This window comes from Euprymna scolopes, chromosome 5, assembly GCF_053919585.1.
Source record: "Euprymna scolopes isolate OS-2025 chromosome 5, ASM5391958v1, whole genome shotgun sequence".
Lineage (NCBI taxonomy): Eukaryota > Metazoa > Mollusca > Cephalopoda > Sepiida > Sepiolidae > Euprymna > Euprymna scolopes.
Genome location: NC_136486.1, coordinates 164,796,196 through 164,815,863, shown reverse-complemented (window position 1 = coordinate 164,815,863; position 19,668 = coordinate 164,796,196). Strand labels below are relative to the sequence as shown.

General features: G+C 33.2%; 1 long non-coding RNA gene across 2 annotated transcripts in view; it reads left to right on the top strand.

The window, feature by feature from the left end:
• LOC145277106 (uncharacterized) overlaps positions 1–18,940 on the top strand; it is a 63,168-nt gene extending 44,228 nt beyond the window's left edge. The window contains exons 1-2 of one of the 2 annotated variants that reach the window (XR_013868109.1): positions 14,257–14,755; positions 18,674–18,940. This is a non-coding gene — a long non-coding RNA (uncharacterized LOC145277106). Of the gene's footprint in view, positions 1–14,256; positions 14,756–18,673 lie in introns of those variants that run through there. The other variant, XR_013868110.1, reaches the window with a different exon arrangement.
• Positions 18,941–19,668: the final 728 nt, after the last annotated feature.

The following is a 19,668-nucleotide window of genomic DNA, read 5'->3' as shown; positions in this document are numbered from 1 at the left end:
GATTATTGTTGCCATTCGTTTCCCCGATATCTTTCTAGTTAGAATTCTTTCTAAAAAGACCTTAGATACTTTCGGGATGAACCACATGAAAGTTGCCCACGAACTATGGAACAAACTATATTCAAACTTTGTACACCCATTGTGTCGTTAACCACTTAACCACCATCATCTTCCAGGTCTTGCGGTATAACATCAAATGAACGATATAGGGCTAATTTTCTATTTTACGGTCTAATCGTACCAAAAAATTTACGGCATATCAACCCATGTTTATATGTGGTAATTTTTAACGCTGAAAAATAATTGCTATCGTGAAAAATTAAATTTTAAACAAACTTTTGTTTTACCCTCCTCCTTCCCCTTTCTCTTTCTGTGTCTTTCTTTCTCTCCCTCTCACCCTACTTTCTTCTTATTTCATTTTTAATGGTGTTCACCGTTTTCTTTCTTTTTTGTTCTTTCTCTCTTTTTCTAAATATCCAACCAATCCCGCTTGATATTTTAAAATTCATTTCATTAGAATCCGTGTGAACATTACTTGAAGGGAAATTCGTGAATACGAAATTATTAATAATAATAATGCAAATAATAATAATAATATTAATAATAAAAATGATAATAATAATGATAATAAAAATGATGATAATAATAATAATAATAATAATAATAATAATAATGATTAATGATAGCAATAATAATAATAATAATAATAATAATAATAATGATTTATGAATAATAAAAAAAAGTAATAATAATTAGATAAATAAATATATTACACAAAAGAACATAAAGATATGAACTAAATAAATTCAAATAATTTTCCCAGTCTTGCTTTATATTGTTGACTGCAAATCACCAGAAAAGAATTTGGATGAGAAAAGGATTTTTCTCTTTTATTCCTTCATTTTTAGAGTTAAAAAAAAAGAAAAAAGATTTCTACTCCAAACTCCACCGATCCTTATACTAAATACGCTTATAGTTATTGTAAGTTTTTCTTTATATCTCTTTAATGAATCGCCTTTCTAATCAAAATACTGAATGCATCTCAATAACTTCCTTATATTTTCTAGACTATTGCACCTTTTTGATAATGACGCAACATATACATTTATTCACATTCACATCCATAGATATACTGTTTCGCTCTATCACAGATCTTCAGTGTGGCTAGAAAAGCAAACGTTCACAAGCCGAGATAAAGAAACTATACTGTTGAGCTGAGAGTCGGCACTTCTAACACCTATACTGTTGACGGGCACCTGCTGAATGTAAACGAAATCTTTCGAATGTAAAGATTGACAAGTAATAAAATGGTTAATACAACAGCTTTATACATGTTAATTTCAGTTTCAAGTTCTAATCTCAGGCTCATCCCGCAGTTGATGCCTCAGCTTTCAAAATGTTGCACTAGCCTTTGCAAATCGATTAGTAATCGCATCATTCGATGTGCAAGATGCATTGATTTTGCTTTTCAGATAAGTAAAGGATTTCACATGTTTCAGGTTTTTACCTTCAACATGGATAAGGATTTCAGGAAAGCAATGTACAGGTGGATTCTGTTTCACTCCAAGAATTGGTTTCAGTGTTGGCTTTAGCTGATGTACTTTTGTCTTTTTAATACTAATTGTCAGTTTAAACGCCTTTGCCTCAGCTGGAAAAGGATCAACGATTAACTGGGCTTCTTCATAGGATGCGACAATGAGAGCAGCATCATCAGCAAAGAGATTTCTGATGATTCGGGCAAACGATTTTGCCTTGAATCACCGGTCGTCAAAGAGCCCTCCAGTAGTCCTGAATTAAAATTTAAAGCCTGATCACCAAATTCATGATTCAGCATCACTGAAAACAACAAAGCAAATAAAGCTAGGATCATCGCACATCCTTTATTGGTACCATTGATGACATCAAAAGGAGCCAATGAGTCATCATCAGAGACAACTGAAGTTTTCATACCTTCACGAAAGGATGACGTTCAGCATATTATCAGGAGTTTCTTCAAGACCCTCCACAAAGCTGTGCTATTGGCAGAGTCAAAAGCCTCTGTTAGGGGTGCAGAGTTCCCGATTCTTTTTCTCATGACTTCTCAGCAATCCACCACAGCACAAACATCATAATCAGTTGTTTCATGTGTGAGCGAAAACCACATTGTTACTCAGGTATATCCTATCAACAATATATTCCGCAATTCACAAGAGAAGTAGCACAAGAGAAAATATTTTACCAACTATAGATAGCCATGGAATCTTACGGTGATTCTCACATACCCTTCTATTATCCTTGTTCTTGTAATGGTAGTTTATCAGTGCATCTTTTAAATCTGCTGGACAGATCCTTGTCTCCATACCTGTAGAAATAGTTCCTTAAAATTTTGTTTGCATTTTTGACCATCACACTTTAAAGTGCTCTAGTGGAATAGAGTCTTTTTCTGTGGCTTTATAATACGTCTTTTACAGTTCTCTTCTTGGAAAGTGTGTTCAAGTGAAAGCTCTAAAACCTCCTGCGATTGCGGTATAGACCTGAGAAATTTGCCATCAAACTGAGATGGGGACTTAAACACAGGTTGGAAGTATTCCATCCAACGTTTCAAAATATCTGCTTTGCTTGTGTGGGTGTCTGACCGTCCAAGGATAAAATAGATGTACTGGTACTACACTGTATACAGTGGATGGTTTTATGGCCAGTGTAAAAGGATATGGAGTCTTTATGATCTACTGCTTCCTGAATTTCAGTAGCTTTTGCAGCCAACCAAGACGGATTCATTCTTCATAAAGATTTCTGAACTTTACTTTTGCATGATCGATAGTTGACAAATTTTTGTCATCAATCCACATGAGTGTGAGATTCTTGTATCTGTTTTATCAGAGGTTTAGCCGATACATTATTGTCGTCAAATCAATCCTGAAAGCCAAGAACTTCAATAAAAACCCATGCATGGCTTCCTGTAGTATCTCTCATGCTTTTTCAATATCACTGATGACTTCGACAGTGTTGAGTGCATTATCCATCAGTGTAGCGAGTTAAGACAATGATTATTTCAGTGGCAAAATGTAAATACGTTTTAGGGTTTGTGATAATTTAAAGATGTTCTGCTGCACAAAAATGAATGCTCAAATGTGAAAAGGAAGGATACATTTGAGGTTTTTTATTATTATCTTTTCACTCTTAACAAGGCACACTTCGACGTAAGGAGCTACTATTTGGACCTAATTTGCAGGGATACTATGTGGGGAGTTGGGCAATAAAATGTCTGTTCAAATTACACTTGAATTTCTGCAGGTCAGTATAGTCAGAGAAGCAGGGACCCGGAAGGGAATTCCAAAGTTTAGCAATTCGAGGGAAAAACTATTTGGGTAAAAGGCTTTCCAGCATCTAAGGATCTCTATAATGTAGGGGTGGGATTTTGCTGCTTGTTGAGTTAGATGAAAGTATTTACGTTGAGGGAGTAAAAGTGCTTGAAATTCATCAAAGCATATTCCATCCATATACTTGTAAAACGGACACAGGAATGCAACATTTCGGAAATGGAATGAAGGTTGGAGTTTTGTTGATAATGCTGGATCTATTAGGTTGGCAACTCTTTTCTGGACCCTGTCTAGGAATGAAAAACTAGTGGACGATGTACCAGTCGAGATGTTGCAACAATATACCATGCCTTGTGAAAAGAAATAGTGCATTTCAAGTCTTTATGATCACAAATATTGGTTATGATAATCACAAATATTCGTTATGATAATCACAAATATTCGTTATGATAATCACAAATATTCGTTATGATAATCACAAATATTCGTTATGATAATCACAAATATTCGTTATGATAATCACAAATATTCGTTATGATAATCACAAATATTCGTTATGATAATCACAAATATTCGTTATGATAATCACAAATATTCGTTATGATAATCACAAATATTCGTTATGATAATCACAAATATTCGTTATGATAATCACAAATATTCGTTATGATAATCACAAATATTCGTTATGATAATCACAAATATTCGTTATGATAATCAAATATTCGTTATGATAATCACAAATATTCGTTATGATAATCACAAATATTCGTTATGATAATCACAAATATTCGTTATGATAATCACAAATATTCGTTATGATAATCACAAATATTCGTTATGATAATCACAAATATTCGTTATGATAATCACAAATATTCGTTATGATAATCACAAATATTCGTTATGATAATCACAAATATTCGTTATGATAATCACAAATATTCGTTATGATAATCACAAATATTCGTTATGATAAACTCAATCAAAATATTCGTTATGATAAACTCAATCAAAATATTCGTTATGATAAACTCAATCAAAATATTCGTTATGATAAACTCAATCAAAATATTCGTTATGATAAACTCAATCAAAATATTCGTTATGATAAACTCAATCAAAATATTCGTTATGATAAACTCAATCAAAATATTCGTTATGATAAACTCAATCAAAATATTCGTTATGATAAACTCAATCAAAATATTCGTTATGATAAACTCAATCAAAATATTCGTTATGATAAACTCAATCAAAATATTGGTTATGATAAAGCCAATCAAAATATTGGTTATGATAAAGCCAATCAAAATATTGGTTATGATAAAGCCAATCAAAATATTGGTTATGATAAACTGAATCACAAATATTGGTTATGATAAAGTCAATCACAAATATTGGTTATGATAAAGTCAATCACAAATATTGGTTATGATAAAGTCAATCACAAATATTGGTTATGATAAAGTCAATCACAAATATTGGTTATGATAAAGTCAATCACAAATATTGGTTATGATAAAGTCAATCAAAATATTGGTTATGATAAAGTCAATCAAAATATTGGTTATGATAAAGTCAATCAAAATATTGGTTATGATAAAGTCAATCAAAATATTGGTTATTATAAAGTCAATCAAAATATTGGTTATGATAAACTCAATCACAAATATTGGTTATGATAAAGTCAATCAAATGGCAGCCTTTTGAATGACTATGCATTCAAGTGTTTTTGAGCTATTCAGGTGTTGGAAGGAGTTGTTAGTGATGCAGAGGTTCTGTTCTTTGCAAAAACAAGAGGCGCAGTTGGCATTCATTTTCTTCATTCTGTGCCATAAATTATGATCAACACCAACACAAGCATTGAAATCGCACATTATATATACATACAAAGGACGTCTCAAATATAATGCCTCGCATTTCTTTATTCTGCGTGAATTGATCAGAGGATATTGCAAATTGCATTGTTATGAACTGAACTTATGCATTTATAAGTTTAATCTATATGTTGCATATGTTGATAATATGAGACTCTAAGAAAGCAATCATTCATGGACGTGTGTAAGAAGCAGTGGTGCGTTATTGAATTCTTCTATGCAGAAAAATTGTACTGATTTATTGACGCCTGGTGGACGTTTATGAAGCTGATGCAGTTGATGTCAGCACAGTAAGGTGATGGGTTTGTCGATTTCAAAATGTCGACAGGGATGTTAGTGACAAAGCGTGCTCCAAACTTTTATAACCGAGACATTAAAAGAGGCTGGCAAACGTACACTGAGAATGATGGGACTATTAAGAAAAATATATTCTGAGTCACAAAAGGCCGTTCGTTTTAATGGTACTACTCTCGTCTTTGTAGCTCTTCAGCGTCTTAGTTTTTGAATTAAAAAATAGGAGGCTTTACTTTTGGAACGAATGTCAGACTAGCTATCCTAACCTAGCATTGCCCAAGAGTATATCAACTAAAGTTATCAATCTGTTATTATTTTTCAATATTGAGGATGTTTTTTGCAAAATTACAATTTAAGCTATCCTTTTAAATTCTTAAATATACATACATTATATATATATATATATATATATATATATATATATATATATTAAAGGTTAAAAGGCAAGCGTTTCATTACTGTTTTATTTTCTATAAAATAATTTGAAATCAGTGTAAATCTAAGGTCAGTTATATTTTATAACTAACTAGCGGGGCAGGTTGGGGGAGTGGGGTCCGGATTTGGCCGGACGTAAAATTCGCTTAAATATGATATTTTAATTTGTACAGATTTCGTATATATTATTATAGTCGTGATTTTAATAGTTAAAAAAAAAAGTATTTAGGTGCCATCAGCTAGAATCGAAACTGAAACTGTAGCATTCAAAGCTGGTGACGTTACCACTGTACCAATGTGACATGCATATAAACCGATTAAAAATTTAAAATAAAGTATTAGAACTGCACGCCTGTGGAACTCTTTTCCGTCTGCCTGCTTCCAACCGGACTACAACTTGGATGTGTTCAAGTCCAACGTTAACAAATTCCTAATGAACCGCCCCCTTAAGTAAACACTTCATTAAATCTCCACACTAACGTAATGTACTTGCAATAACCCTTATCCCTGAGTGGCTTCCAGGCCTTGATAGGTGGTGATCACTGTGTAAAAAAAAAAAAAAGAAAATGATGAATGTACAGAATTTTTAACGAGATTTTCAATTTTGACCTATTTTTGACCTCTAAAAACAATTTTAACCTGTTAAATGCGTATAAAAGAACCGCTCGTAAAACATCCATCATTTTTTTCTTTACAAAAAACATCAAGCCAGACATAAAGAAAGGTGTTCGTTTGGTTCATTTTAATAATATTAAAGGTTTATAAAAAATCATTTTATACTAGCCGGCCGCTCGCCGTTGCCCAGTCATCAAATTCGCTTAACTATGATATTTTAATTCGTGCAGATTTCATATTTATTACCATAGAACCAAATCTCTATTGATTATTATATTGTAGCCAATATATAGTAATGATTTCAAAAGTTAAAAAAAAAATATGTCTTGCGTGCCATCAGCTAGAATTAAAAACAAAACATTTAGCTGTCTGGCAGTATTCGCTAAGATTTGAAGCACTAACACATACATATTACAACTTTACAAATTAATGCAGTTAAACAAATATACATATTCGCGCATATTGTGAACATCGTTGAACTACACCTGCCCAGTTACAGTTCTTCAATGTTTACTCCTTAGCAGCTATTTTTCTGCCTAAAAACCAAATGAATTTGTTCTACAGGTCTGAATACTCCATATATAAAGTTTTAAGTCCATAGACAAAAAATTGACAAAGTAGTTTGGTAGAGATCGTGCCACAGATAATTTACTTTAAATGCATCTCCAAATGTTATGCAGTTATGCACAATGTAAAAAATATGCATACATCTGTGTGCAATAGTGAAATGAAATAAGAAAATAAATGGACTGTGAATTAATAAAAGTTTGTTTTTAAAGGAATATGCAAATTAGTCATCTTTTTCAAAACCGCTGATATATTCACGACTAAGTATAAAAAGAAAGTTGTATTCACATTTAATATCAATGTCAGTGCTAAAAATAGCTTAGCTGTATATCTGTACTACCAAGGATACTCGACGTTGCCTGGGATTGAATGATAATCAACAAATGTTTCAAACTCCCATATTTTTATTGTTATCGAAATCTGTGAAATCACGCATTTTTCAATTAAATCGATTTATTGCCTGCTCTAGTTGGGGACTCATCGCGATGCACTGGGAGGAAGTTTCACATACATCCCTACAATTACTTAGTCCACAATACATTGCACTGTAGAGAACCGACTGTTGATTTTATAAAATTATTTTTTTTATATAATGGTCTGCTGCATTAAAATTTAAAATGCAAAAATTCATTTGTGCTCTGAATAGAAACATTCATGTCTAACACGCCCCTGTCATATCAAAGACTTAATGTTGATTTTATATGTTAGGCCGTAATAGTAGAGATTAATTAGGAACACACGTGCGTTTGTACGGCACAATCACGTTGACACACTGGTTCTCACCAGATCTCCGAAGTTAAGCAATATTGAGCCTGGCCAGTACCAGATGGGTGACCATTTGGGAAGGCTAGGCGCTGTATGTACCTTCTGGGAAGGTTGGGCATGGGGCCAGCACCTTCACCCTGTAAAAAGAACTCCTCACTACAACAACATCTACAAAAGTTGTAGATGGCCTATGCCCCCCAGGGGCTTACGGGCTATGGATGGATGGACACGAGAGTTCAGTATTGAATTTATTGCATTTCATTTGTGTCTTAAAAGCATTGTTAAGGGAGTTTTGCATAGATTGTTTGGAAGAAATGTTGTTTGCTGGTGATTGAGTGCTTATCTATGAAATAATGGAGAGTAGATGTTATCGTGATGAAAGTGACGATCAGTGGTTGTATTGTCGGAAAGTTCACCAAAAAAAAAAAAAAAAAAAAAAAAAAGAACGTTTTCCTTCTCAGTTTGTGAAAAGATAGTCAGGTGCAATTCAATCGTTTCTGCTTCCGACAAGCATTGGATACACAAGAAGTGCAATCGAATTATTAGTATGTTAAATTGTCTACAAAAAATTTAAGACGATGGAGATGGATGAGAACTTAGATGTGGAGAAAGTATACTTGTATGGCAAAGCTATTGAGGTTGTTCAGAAGTTTTGTTGCTTTGGTGATATCATTGGTGAACAGGGTGGGGCAAGTGCTAGTGTGATTACAAGAGTTAGGATTGGATGAACTAAGTTCAGGAAACATCTGGCATTACTAACTAGCAGAGCGTTCCCATTGTTGACCAAGTGAAGAGTCTGTCCTGCATGTGTGATGGATCCAGGTCAGTGTGGATTAAGTACATGTATTGCATGATAAGAGAATGATACGATGGCTGTGAAATGTGAATCTTAACAACAGGCTTAATTCTGATGATTTCAATTTAAGATTACATCTGAAGAGTATAGGGAGATATCTGAAGAACAGGAGACTTAGAAGGTATGGCCACATTGAAAGAATGGATAAGAGTTAGTTAATATAAAACAGTAAAGCTATCAGGTATTTCACAGTGTGAGGAGCAGAAAAAAACAATTAGGGTTAGGGTTAAATCGTTGAACTTTTACCCCTTGACAGCCAAATTTCTGGCTGAAAACTGATTAAAAAGATCTTTGTAAATCTCAACACTTATGTCAAATCTCGAGTCTCTAGACAGAAAATTGACAGAGTTATTGGGTAGGGAAATGTACACAGACACACACATAGACAGACATTTTCACTTTTATAGATATACTAGCATTTCAGCCCGGCGTTGCCCGGGTGTTTGGAGGTGTATGTTGAGCAAAAAAAAAAAAAAAAAAAACCCCGGTCAATTTTTTTAATTTTGACCCCTATTACGACCCTTTAAAGTTTATTGTTTTGGGCTCAAATCAAATTATTAAGTTAGAGCCTTGTCCACGAAACCTATATCTAAAATTTCAAGTGTTTAGACCCAAAATTGTCGGAGGAGTTTGGTAGAGTTCTCAAAGGTCAAATCGTTGAACTTTGACCCCTTAACAGACAAATTTCTGGCCGAAAACCGATCACAAAGATTTTCCCAAATCTCAGTACCCTGTATATCAAATTTCGAGTCTGTGGACTTGGAATCGACAGAGTTATTGCGTAGGGAAATGTTCACACACACACACACACACACAAACACGTTCACTTTTATAGATATATAGACAGATTTTTTTTATTTCATCCCAAACAAGGCACAATGCCACTAAGGTGGTAAGGGGTTACTATTTGAGATCAGGGATACTATGTAGGGAGTTGGGGAGTGAGATGCATTCCACTTGAACTTTTGCATAGTAGTACAGTCAGGGAAGCAGGTGCCCCGAAGGAATTCCAAAGCGCAGTAATTTGAGGGAAAAAACTATTCGAGTAGAAAATTAGATCTGTGCTGGTGTATCCAGCACTAGTCTATCACTCTCAGACAGTTTAGGAAAGAGTCGCCAATCTTATAGCTTCCACACTATCAACCAAGCTCCAACCGCTGTCTTGTCACCAAAATGTTGCATCTCTGTGCCTGTTTTATAAGTACTTTAATCGAAGGTGTTCTGATGAACTCATTGCACTTGTACCCCTTTAACGTACATACCCTCGACAAGAACCCACTCCTTCACTGTAGAGGTCGCTAGATACTGGAAAGCCTTCTACTTGCATAGTTTCTTCCTTCAGATTGCAAAACTTTGGAATTGGTTCCCTGTTACCTGCTTTCCTGACTGTACTAACATGCAGAAATTTAAATGTAATGTGAACAAACATCTCGTTCATCTTATCACAGTCCCCAGTAGACATGGTCTCAAATAGTAGTCCATTACGTCTGACTGGCAATATGCCTTGTTTGATATGAGAAAGAGAGTAAGAGTAAACATGCCAGTCCTTTCAATATTACTACTGTACTGAAACAGCACTCACCCTAGGTGGGTTGAACCGATTTCCCCCAAAGTGGAAGTTTTATCGAAGCATGAAATTTACAAGCAGTCCTCAGACACATGTATATCCCTGTTAAGGGAGATGACGATGTTAGGTTTTTGCAGCGCTTGCAGGGAGGTGTCGACATCCTCCTACATACAGCGCCTGGTATTACCAAATGGTCACCTATCTGGTACTGACCAGGCTCAACATTACTTAACTTCAGTGATCTAACAAGAACTGCTGAGTCAACGTGATTATGCCGTATGTACTACCAATATTACTGTTATATAAAGCATTTACATACACTGCTTGGAAATCAATCGGAACGCTATTAACAATCATACTCTATGGATTATCAACTAATAGATGAAAGTTATTTTTGTATTGACAATGAACTATCGATATCTTCACGAGATCATATTTGTTACATACTAAAACATATTGATTCACAATGTTTGTTTTCCAATATCTCCAACTTTCCATAATTTATCTTGATGACATTTGGTTGGGCCATATTCTTATTTTATCTACCCGGCTTCAAAATAAACGTCTAAAACAAATATGTACCCATTTAATATTAGGGAAAACGTTGTGATGGAATGTTTATTACTTTCAAAGTACGTCCATTGAGATTCAATAATTTTTCCATTTTTCCACGCTGTTTGAGTAAGTCCATTGTCAGCATTACCATCAAATGACTAATAAAATAAAAACAACAGTGTTCACAGGTTGTAGAAAAACGATGTACAAATATTAAGTTTAATTAAAAACATGACGGATAGATCAGACACGTGCGATATTTTTTAATGTTTAAATACACATTCATTTATTTAAAGTTTCTAATTTTTGGCTTATAAAGCCCTTATCAGGAATTTGTTTTAGACAATACATTTTTTCTTACTTGCCATGATGTACTTCGGTACAGTCTCTATTTGTTGAAGATTGGTGTTGTATCGAGACTGTGCCGAACCATAGCAAGTAAGAAAAAAGAAGTCCAAGGGATCCATTCCGCACAAACTCGTTTTGTGGTAGAAGAGTGAAGGAGTGTGGAAAAAGAAAAAAAGAAAAAAAAAACACAGGGTGCCTTCGATATCGAAGATTGAAATCCGAAATTTGAATGTCTAATTTTTTAATCTGTTGTGTTTTGAAGTGTGAGATTCATTGAACATGTTATCAATAATTATTGTCTTTATGATGGGGATAAAAAATATTGGTACTCATGCAGAGAGTGATCCGTGCTGAAATAATAACGTTATTATTTAAAAAGCCATTCTTAACATGGGGAGGGGAGGGTGTTTTGTACCTATTCTATACTTTAACCTTACAATTGAATAAAAAAAAACATATCATAAAACTTTAATTAAATGTGGAAATACGATTTTAAAAAATAGTGCGGATTACTCTCTGCATTAGCACCAAATATTTTTTGACGAAAACATTAAAATATGCATACTTTTAAATCTTTAAAAATAAATTAGAAAGTTAATTTTAGAATGTGTAAACTTTCCATGTACTAGTACATAAAGAATGCTTTAAAGAATTGATATCAAATGAAAATAAATGAATAAAAACAAATTAAAATAGAATAAAAAAAAAACAGTGTGTAAAAAATATAAGTATTAATTATACCTGCAGGTGTCGTTTTACGTGACATTTATTTTCAAGATAGGGTAGACTGTACAGTTACAAAAAGTTGTTATCTCCCTTTTTGAAAATTAACTATAAAGACATGGATTTCCATAGATGATGGCTTTGACATCCCAACAAGTTGCCCCCCCCCCAGAGGGCCACCAAATTCTAATAAAAGTGTTTGTCGACTTAATTTATGCAAAAAAGAACTGGGGAAAATACAGTATGATCTAAGTTATTCTGTTAAACGCGTTTTTTTTTTTTTTTTTTTTTTTTTTTTAAATTTAAAGCTTAAAATTCTATTAAAAATTATTGAAAAGTATTATATTATTCTACTTTTAACATAAACTTCAGAGTTGATCTTTTTGGTAAAACCAAAAGTTGTTCAGAAATAACAGATTTTAATAAGCTTTAGAAAAAGCAGTTTTCGATCGATTGGCGGTCACATATATATATATATATATATATATATATATATATATATATATAGGTAATCTCCAAAAATACCGTTAGGGCTTACAACATGGCCGCCAGAAGAGTCACGTGATCCGGTTGATCCAAAACATGAATCGCCGTATTACGAAACCGGAAAACGCAAATTTAAAGCAAACTTTGACAAACAAGCATAATAATTAAGTACAAAAACAGTTTTTCAATATCATAATAATAAATAATTTATTTAGAACGGTCATTTAATTTTTTGTTGAGAAACATTCACAGTTTGTTTGTTTTTTAAAACAGTGTTTATAAAAAATATTTTATTCAGAGTTTTTCATAAAAATGATATTTAAAACAAGGTGTTCATTTTTTTTTAAGATGTAATGTTATAAAAATATGATGTAAAAAAAACACAGTTTATATTTTTAATTTTCATTTTATAAATTTAGACAGAATAGATGGAGGCGATGCAACAAATTAGCTCACAAAATTTATTTGGGCCGACTCTTTCACGCCACATAATTTCATTTAAATATGAAGTGAAGTGAGCCTTTGATGTACCGAATTGACGACGAAGTTTTTTCTTCGCTCGCATCCACGTATTTTCAATAAGTTGAGTATTTATAGTCGCGTCGTTAGGCTCCACAAAATTTCTTTCGTGGACAACAACATCGTGGCTGTAAATACCAAAGTCAATGTCTACTACGGTTGCATAAGCGCTCCACCCATCGCTTATTATACGAGTCCCGGTAAGATCCATTGGCGAATTATAGGGACCAGAGTTTCACGTTTTCTGTCTGGAACCTCGATCAAAAGGCAATTCTTAGAGCCTCGTTCGATGGCGCCGAACACCCAATGGCTACGTCGGACAGTTCCTCTGTGATATTTCCGAGGGTAAAAATGGCTTTCATCAATTTCAACCTCTTTTGGGGTCCAGGTCTCATCTACACCCCCCAATTGAATTGGATTTTGTTCAATGTACTGAGTGCACACTTCCCTCAAAAAGTTGCACCAGTCGCTCACTGTGTTGGCACTCACCTCACTTTCTGTTGCCATAGTGTTTTGTGGAAAATCCATGCTCCACATATACATAATTATTACAATGGTTCTTAGATTGAGGTTGCTTCTTTGAAAAAAAGAGTTCGTTCTAATTGTATTACGATATCCATCGTTTCGGCAACGCCATCTCCAACCATCCTTGGATTCGGAATATCGAGCCAACACGCATGGTGACCCACAAATTTGACAATTGCATGAATTGGCTATCAGACGTCTCTGTGCAAGCCATGTCAATATGTGCACGTCATCTGGCATTGCTAACATTAGCCGAGACAATGTCATAGTTTCGCCAAGTATAGCGTTATTGTCATGAACACGAGGAACAAGGGTGATACGTTAAGGGCCATTGATATTTTTGTAATTCTCTGAGGTAGGTAGCAGTTCCAATTTCAGGAATCGTCGTGGTTCAATTCCAGGAATTGTCATGGTTCAATTGCGTTCCGTCGACCACGACCACTTGTTTGTTCTGAATAAAATACTTTTTATAAACACTGTTTTAACTAAAAACAACCTAAGATTGTTTCTCAAAGTTTGCCTATTTTTATAACAACATTATATCAACAAAAAATTAAATTAATAAAAATTAAATAAATAATTAAATTAAATACAAACAAATTGTGATTGTTTGTCAAAGTTTGCCTTCAAGGCTGCGTTTTCCATTTGCACGATTCATATTTTGGATCAACCGGATTACGTGACTCTTCTGGCGGCCATGTTGTAAGCCCTAACGGTATTTTTGGAGATTACCTATATATATATATATATATATATATATATATATATATATATATATATTCTAAACAAACAAAAAGTAACGGATCAGGGAAGTTATTGGCGGGGGACTTGCAGAGAACAGAAAATGTCAATTTCGTTGCGTTCTACGTCCAACTCTCGGTTCACAGGTATGCTGACAAGGTTAGGGGTGTTTATTCCGAAAGCCGTTCTTAGCATGGTGGAGGTTGGCGGTATTTATTCCGAAAGCCGTTCTTAACATGGAGGTCGGGGGTGTCTACTCCGAAAGCCGTTGTTAACATGAGAAGGTTGGGGAGGTGTCCATTCCGAAAGCCGTTCTTAACATGGGGGGAGGTTAGGGGTGTCTATTCCGTCTGCTGCAATAACTGAAATTTTCTGCGCATGCGCACCCACTTCACCGTCGTACACGAAAGTTTTTAATAGATGGCGGCCAGACATTACCAAACTAGTAACCACCGGCTTGTGAATATTTTACTTTTGTAAATAATTCTCGTTAGCGACAAAATAAACTGATATTTGTTCGCAGCAGACCCGAATACCCCTGTAAACAGTTGAATAACAATAAAAGTCAACTTCTTAAAAGGTAAGTCTTCGGGTGATTCCCCATTTATTGGTTATATTTTTGTTTCTTGACCATTTTTTCGGTTTGTTGTCTACACTAATAAATGCGAAAATAACAAAGCCAAATAACGATGTGATTACTTCTTCAAAATAAATTATTTAAAGACTGAACAAGCTTTCCACTTTAAAAACATCTTCATCAGGTCTTGGTATTATTTTTTTTTTTCAGGTTCGTTTTACAATCCACAGAGATTCGAAAAAGTGGTCAAAATTAAAATATATCTATCATATAAATCTTACCTGTCTGTTTATGTCTGCCTAAAACTTTCGACAGAAGCGACGGATTTTCACGAGATCGGTATCCTTTTGGGTACTAGTGCACTTATTGATCCGTTTTGAAATAATAACATTTAGAAAGCCATTCTTAACACGGAGGGGAGGGTGTTTTGTACGTATTTTGTACTTTAACCTTACAATTTAATAAAAAGTTATCAAAACTTTAATTAAACTTAAATACTATTTAAGAAATAGTGCGGATCAATAAGTGCACTAGTACCTCCTTTTGAAGCTCGACTCTTTAAATGACAAATATCGAAAAAATTGGCCAAAAACATTTCCTTCACCCTCAACTGGGCAGTTTTCTACAAGGAGGGTCGCTTTTTTTTTTCGCTGACATGTTTTGCAAGTCACTCAAACCTCACATTAGTGCTAATGCACTTACTGATCCGCGCTATTTTTTAAATCGTATTTCCAAGTTTAATTAAAGTTTTATGATATGTTTTGTTTTTTTTTAATTCAATTGTAGGGTTAAAGTACAGAATAGGTACAAAACACACTCCCCTCCCCATGTTAAGAATGGCTTTTTAAATAATAGCGTTATTATTTTAGTACGGATCAATAAGTGCATGAGTACCCTCGCATTAACGACGTCGGATAAAAGGCGTTATTTGAACCACCCGTGACGTCACAATCGCAGTAGGCGCATCGTCGATGACCGTTTGTTTTTCACCTTTTTTTCCTCTGGCGCGTTACGAGTTCGAGCCTGCTTACTACTCCTATTTTCAAAATTTTTTTTTTGCTCAACACACATCTCCAAACAATCGGGCGACGTCGGACAGTCTAGTAACAAATAAATGTTATCAAAGAAAAAATAAATTACTCTTCTACCTACCTGGAATTTTTTAGTGATTTTGCTCACTTTAAAATGTTTAATCAGTTCGATAGGTTTATCAGAATTTTGGGGGAATTTTTGACACCCCTAACACGAAACTGCGAATAAAATATAAAAAACTCGTAATTTCTCTTTTAAAAGTGGGTTGTTTATTTTCTTTGTGGAATATACTTCCAAAATAAACTAATAAAGTTGTTTAAAAAATAATAGAAATATTATTTTTATTATTTATAAAACAGTGTTTACAAAGTACAGGCGCGGGCGACGCGCGCCTTCAATGACGCCATTTTTTACGTAATGAAATCAATTGAAATTTGCAAGTTAAATTTTTCTCAATTTTTAAACTTTAAAAATCTATCAAAATTTTTCTAATGGTTCAATTTTTACGATATTTTCAGGGTCAATGTAAAATTTTATGCTCTTTCCAATAAACTAAAGTTTTAGACAAACGTTTTTTTGTGAAATTCACCTCCCCCCATTTTGAAATGTCTATTAAAATTCATATAATTAATTGATTCCCCAAAGTTTTATACATCAAATTGGAGATAAAAGATCAATAAATAAAAATATTCAATTTTAAAACAAAAAAAAAAAGAAGTGTTTTTTAGAAATTTACCTGTAAAGTTCAAATTTTAAAACTTTGTTATTTCAAAAACCACGTTGATTTTCTCTTTTTTTTTTGTGTGTGTGTGTGTGTGTGTGGAAGCTTATCTTATGTTTACATAATTCACTTAATATTGGCCGATGACAACATTTTTTCCCATTTTATCCAATGTTTTTTTTTTTTTTTCGATATTAAAAAAAAAAAAAAAATTCCAGTCGCTAAATAAGAATTTCAATATATTAAATCAAGAATTTATGTATTTCTTTAAGAGATTAAAAAAAAATGGAAAAGTTGTTGATCCATGGAGTGGAGTGGAGCTGTGAGTGGTCAAAATCCATGAATGATTTTTGGTTGGTTGTTTTACGGCATATCAACCCTTTTCAGGTTATTTAATGCCAAATCTGGTGATTTTGAAGAACGATTTTTTAATATAGTATATTTGTTTTTTAAGTCGTATTCTATTTAACCCATAGTTGGGACCCTAACAGGTGCTACCACTCCGGGTCAGAGTGGACCTGGGAGCAATGGCAATTAAAGGGTGGCTCCACACTCCCTAAGGCCTGCAAGCTGGGGCCCTCACCATCGGATATAGTTTAAGGTCATATCCAGGACCTCCATGAATGAAATGTGTGTATTTTGTATATATGATAGCACCTTATCGTCGATAGCTTGTTAAAGTGGAAATGAAATATTGCAAAACAGAAAAAAAAAGGGAAATTGAATATAATGTACAAAGGAAAAGAATCGAAGCTTACCCACTGTTGCAAAGTACGAGCGCGAGTCAAGTCACGACGTTACGTTTACGCAAACAAAACCTGTCGTTGAAATAAGATCATTTGCTTATATATATATTATTCATTTAATATAATTTTACTCCTGTCACGTCGACAGAACTATTTCTTTTAAAATTAGGGAAAACGAGTAGTTTCCAAGTTATGAAGAAATGTTAGTGGTCAAAAAGTGTGTGTGTGTGGGGGGGGGTAACTTCTTTATAATAATTTAACGTAAAATGATCACCCACTTTATGGCTACAGGGAGGGGGGCAACGTAGAATGAACACAATTTAACAGAAAATACTATTAATGCTTATTGCTTAACATACCATGGAACAAGTAGTTTCCACGAAGAAATGAAATGCACAGTCAATGTTGGCGCGTTAACTGTTAATTAAGCACCTACTTGAATATCCTTCTTAACCGGCATGCTTACTTCGCTTGACGCTTCATTGAAACTGTTTTTTTTTTTTTTGTTTTTTTTTACCATTCTATACTTCCGTACATATCAAACTGAGAATTCTTTTTATATACGGGCATTTTAATGGCTGATAAACAAACGTCGAGAACCGATACTTGGTTGAAAAATCCTTTCATTTAAAATATACATGGAATATAATATATAAATATAATTAAATTCCCATACCGGAACATTAGAAGCAATCAAATATTAATAATTTGAAACAAGTAAGTGATTTTTTCACAGTTAGATATATATATATATATATTACATCCACACGAGTTACGTTTTTTGTGAACTTTTTTTAATAAAACCGTATTGTATATTTTTTTCGGTGAAACCTTTTATGATATTAAATTTTGCTCTTTCCTCATTTTATTGAAATAAAAATTATGGTTTGAAATTACATTTTCATTTTGTTATAAGCTTCTATACATTGGGGGGTCTATTCAAACGGTCGTTGGTTATGGCGGGTTGACTAAAATTCTGATACACCTATCGGTTCGATAAACAAAGTGTTTAGCGTTAACAGAAAAATAGCCGCGCACTTAGCTCATAAAAGTCAAAGTTTTGAAAATTGCTTAAAAATAGAAAATTATACAAACTACTGTTAAAAACCCACTAAATCTATGTTAACGTGACAACTTTTTTGTAAATATTTTCCTGCCTGTCGGAAATATAAAACCCCATATGGATAGTAGTCCGTGTAAATGTTAATCCCTTTTTAAAAAAAGTAGGGCCATAAAATTTCTTTTTAAAGTCGAAAGCTTAGTTATTCTTTAAAATAAATGAATAATTTATTTTAGAGAAAAATTATTTGGCATTTTAATTTCTATACTATAAATATGAAACGATGTTTTCTAAGTGTCAGTATTTTATTTATTTTTTTGTTATTTTTACATTATAATTTTATTTTATTTATTTATTTGCAGATCTTTGCAGAAAGCAGATTACAAAAAAAAAAAAAAAAACTACCATCGCCTGGTCATAAGCATCAGAAATCATCCAACGATCCGTTCATCATTATATCAGATACCAACTTTATTGGTTTTCAAGAACTGGAGAGTTATATCAGAGGAATCAGAGTTTATGATTCAATTGAAGCACAAAAAATCAAGGAAACTGAGATATTATCTTTTTATTTAAAAATAAAGCATTTTTCTAACGAAAAAAAAAATTGTTTTATGAAATAAATGCGACCCTGAGTTTTTTTGTTTTTAAATTTTTTTTACGATATATTTATTGTATAAATCTTAGTACTAGTGGACTTATTGATCCGTGCTGAAATAATACTTTTATTTAGAAAGCCATTCTTAATATGGAGGATGTTTTATACCTATTATGTACATGTACCTTTATACCATACCTGTAGTATGTATCTTACAGCTTAATAAAAACAGATATTATAAAACTTTAATTAAACTTGAAAATATTATTTATAAATAGCACGGATCAATAAGTGAGCACTTAAATCTTTCCATGAACTTTCTTGAAATTCTATGTAGTCTACCAGAGTCAAGGGCGACCCAAAGGCTTCTTTTCCATTAGCTACTAGATCAAAGTGTAGGAGAGCCCGCCACTACTTCTCCAGGATTACTCCACTTACCTTGCTTTTCATCTTATGTTTAACAAGCGGACATCAAGTATCAGTTTTGTTAGAATACGAATAATTTTTGAAATGTTAACATATTTGTTGTTGTTGTAAAAATGACAAACATGAAACTTGAATAAAACAAACACTAAATTTCTTTAATAATGAAATTATGAGTATTGCTCGTGCATCTGTGTTTCTCGTCTCTACGTGACATACACATAATTTTACTAGTGTATATCCTCTGTCAAACATAACGTAACAAAGTATTATGCTTTGCTAGTATTCGCACCTGTTATATATCTAACTATATTATTAAAATATTCTAACAAAATC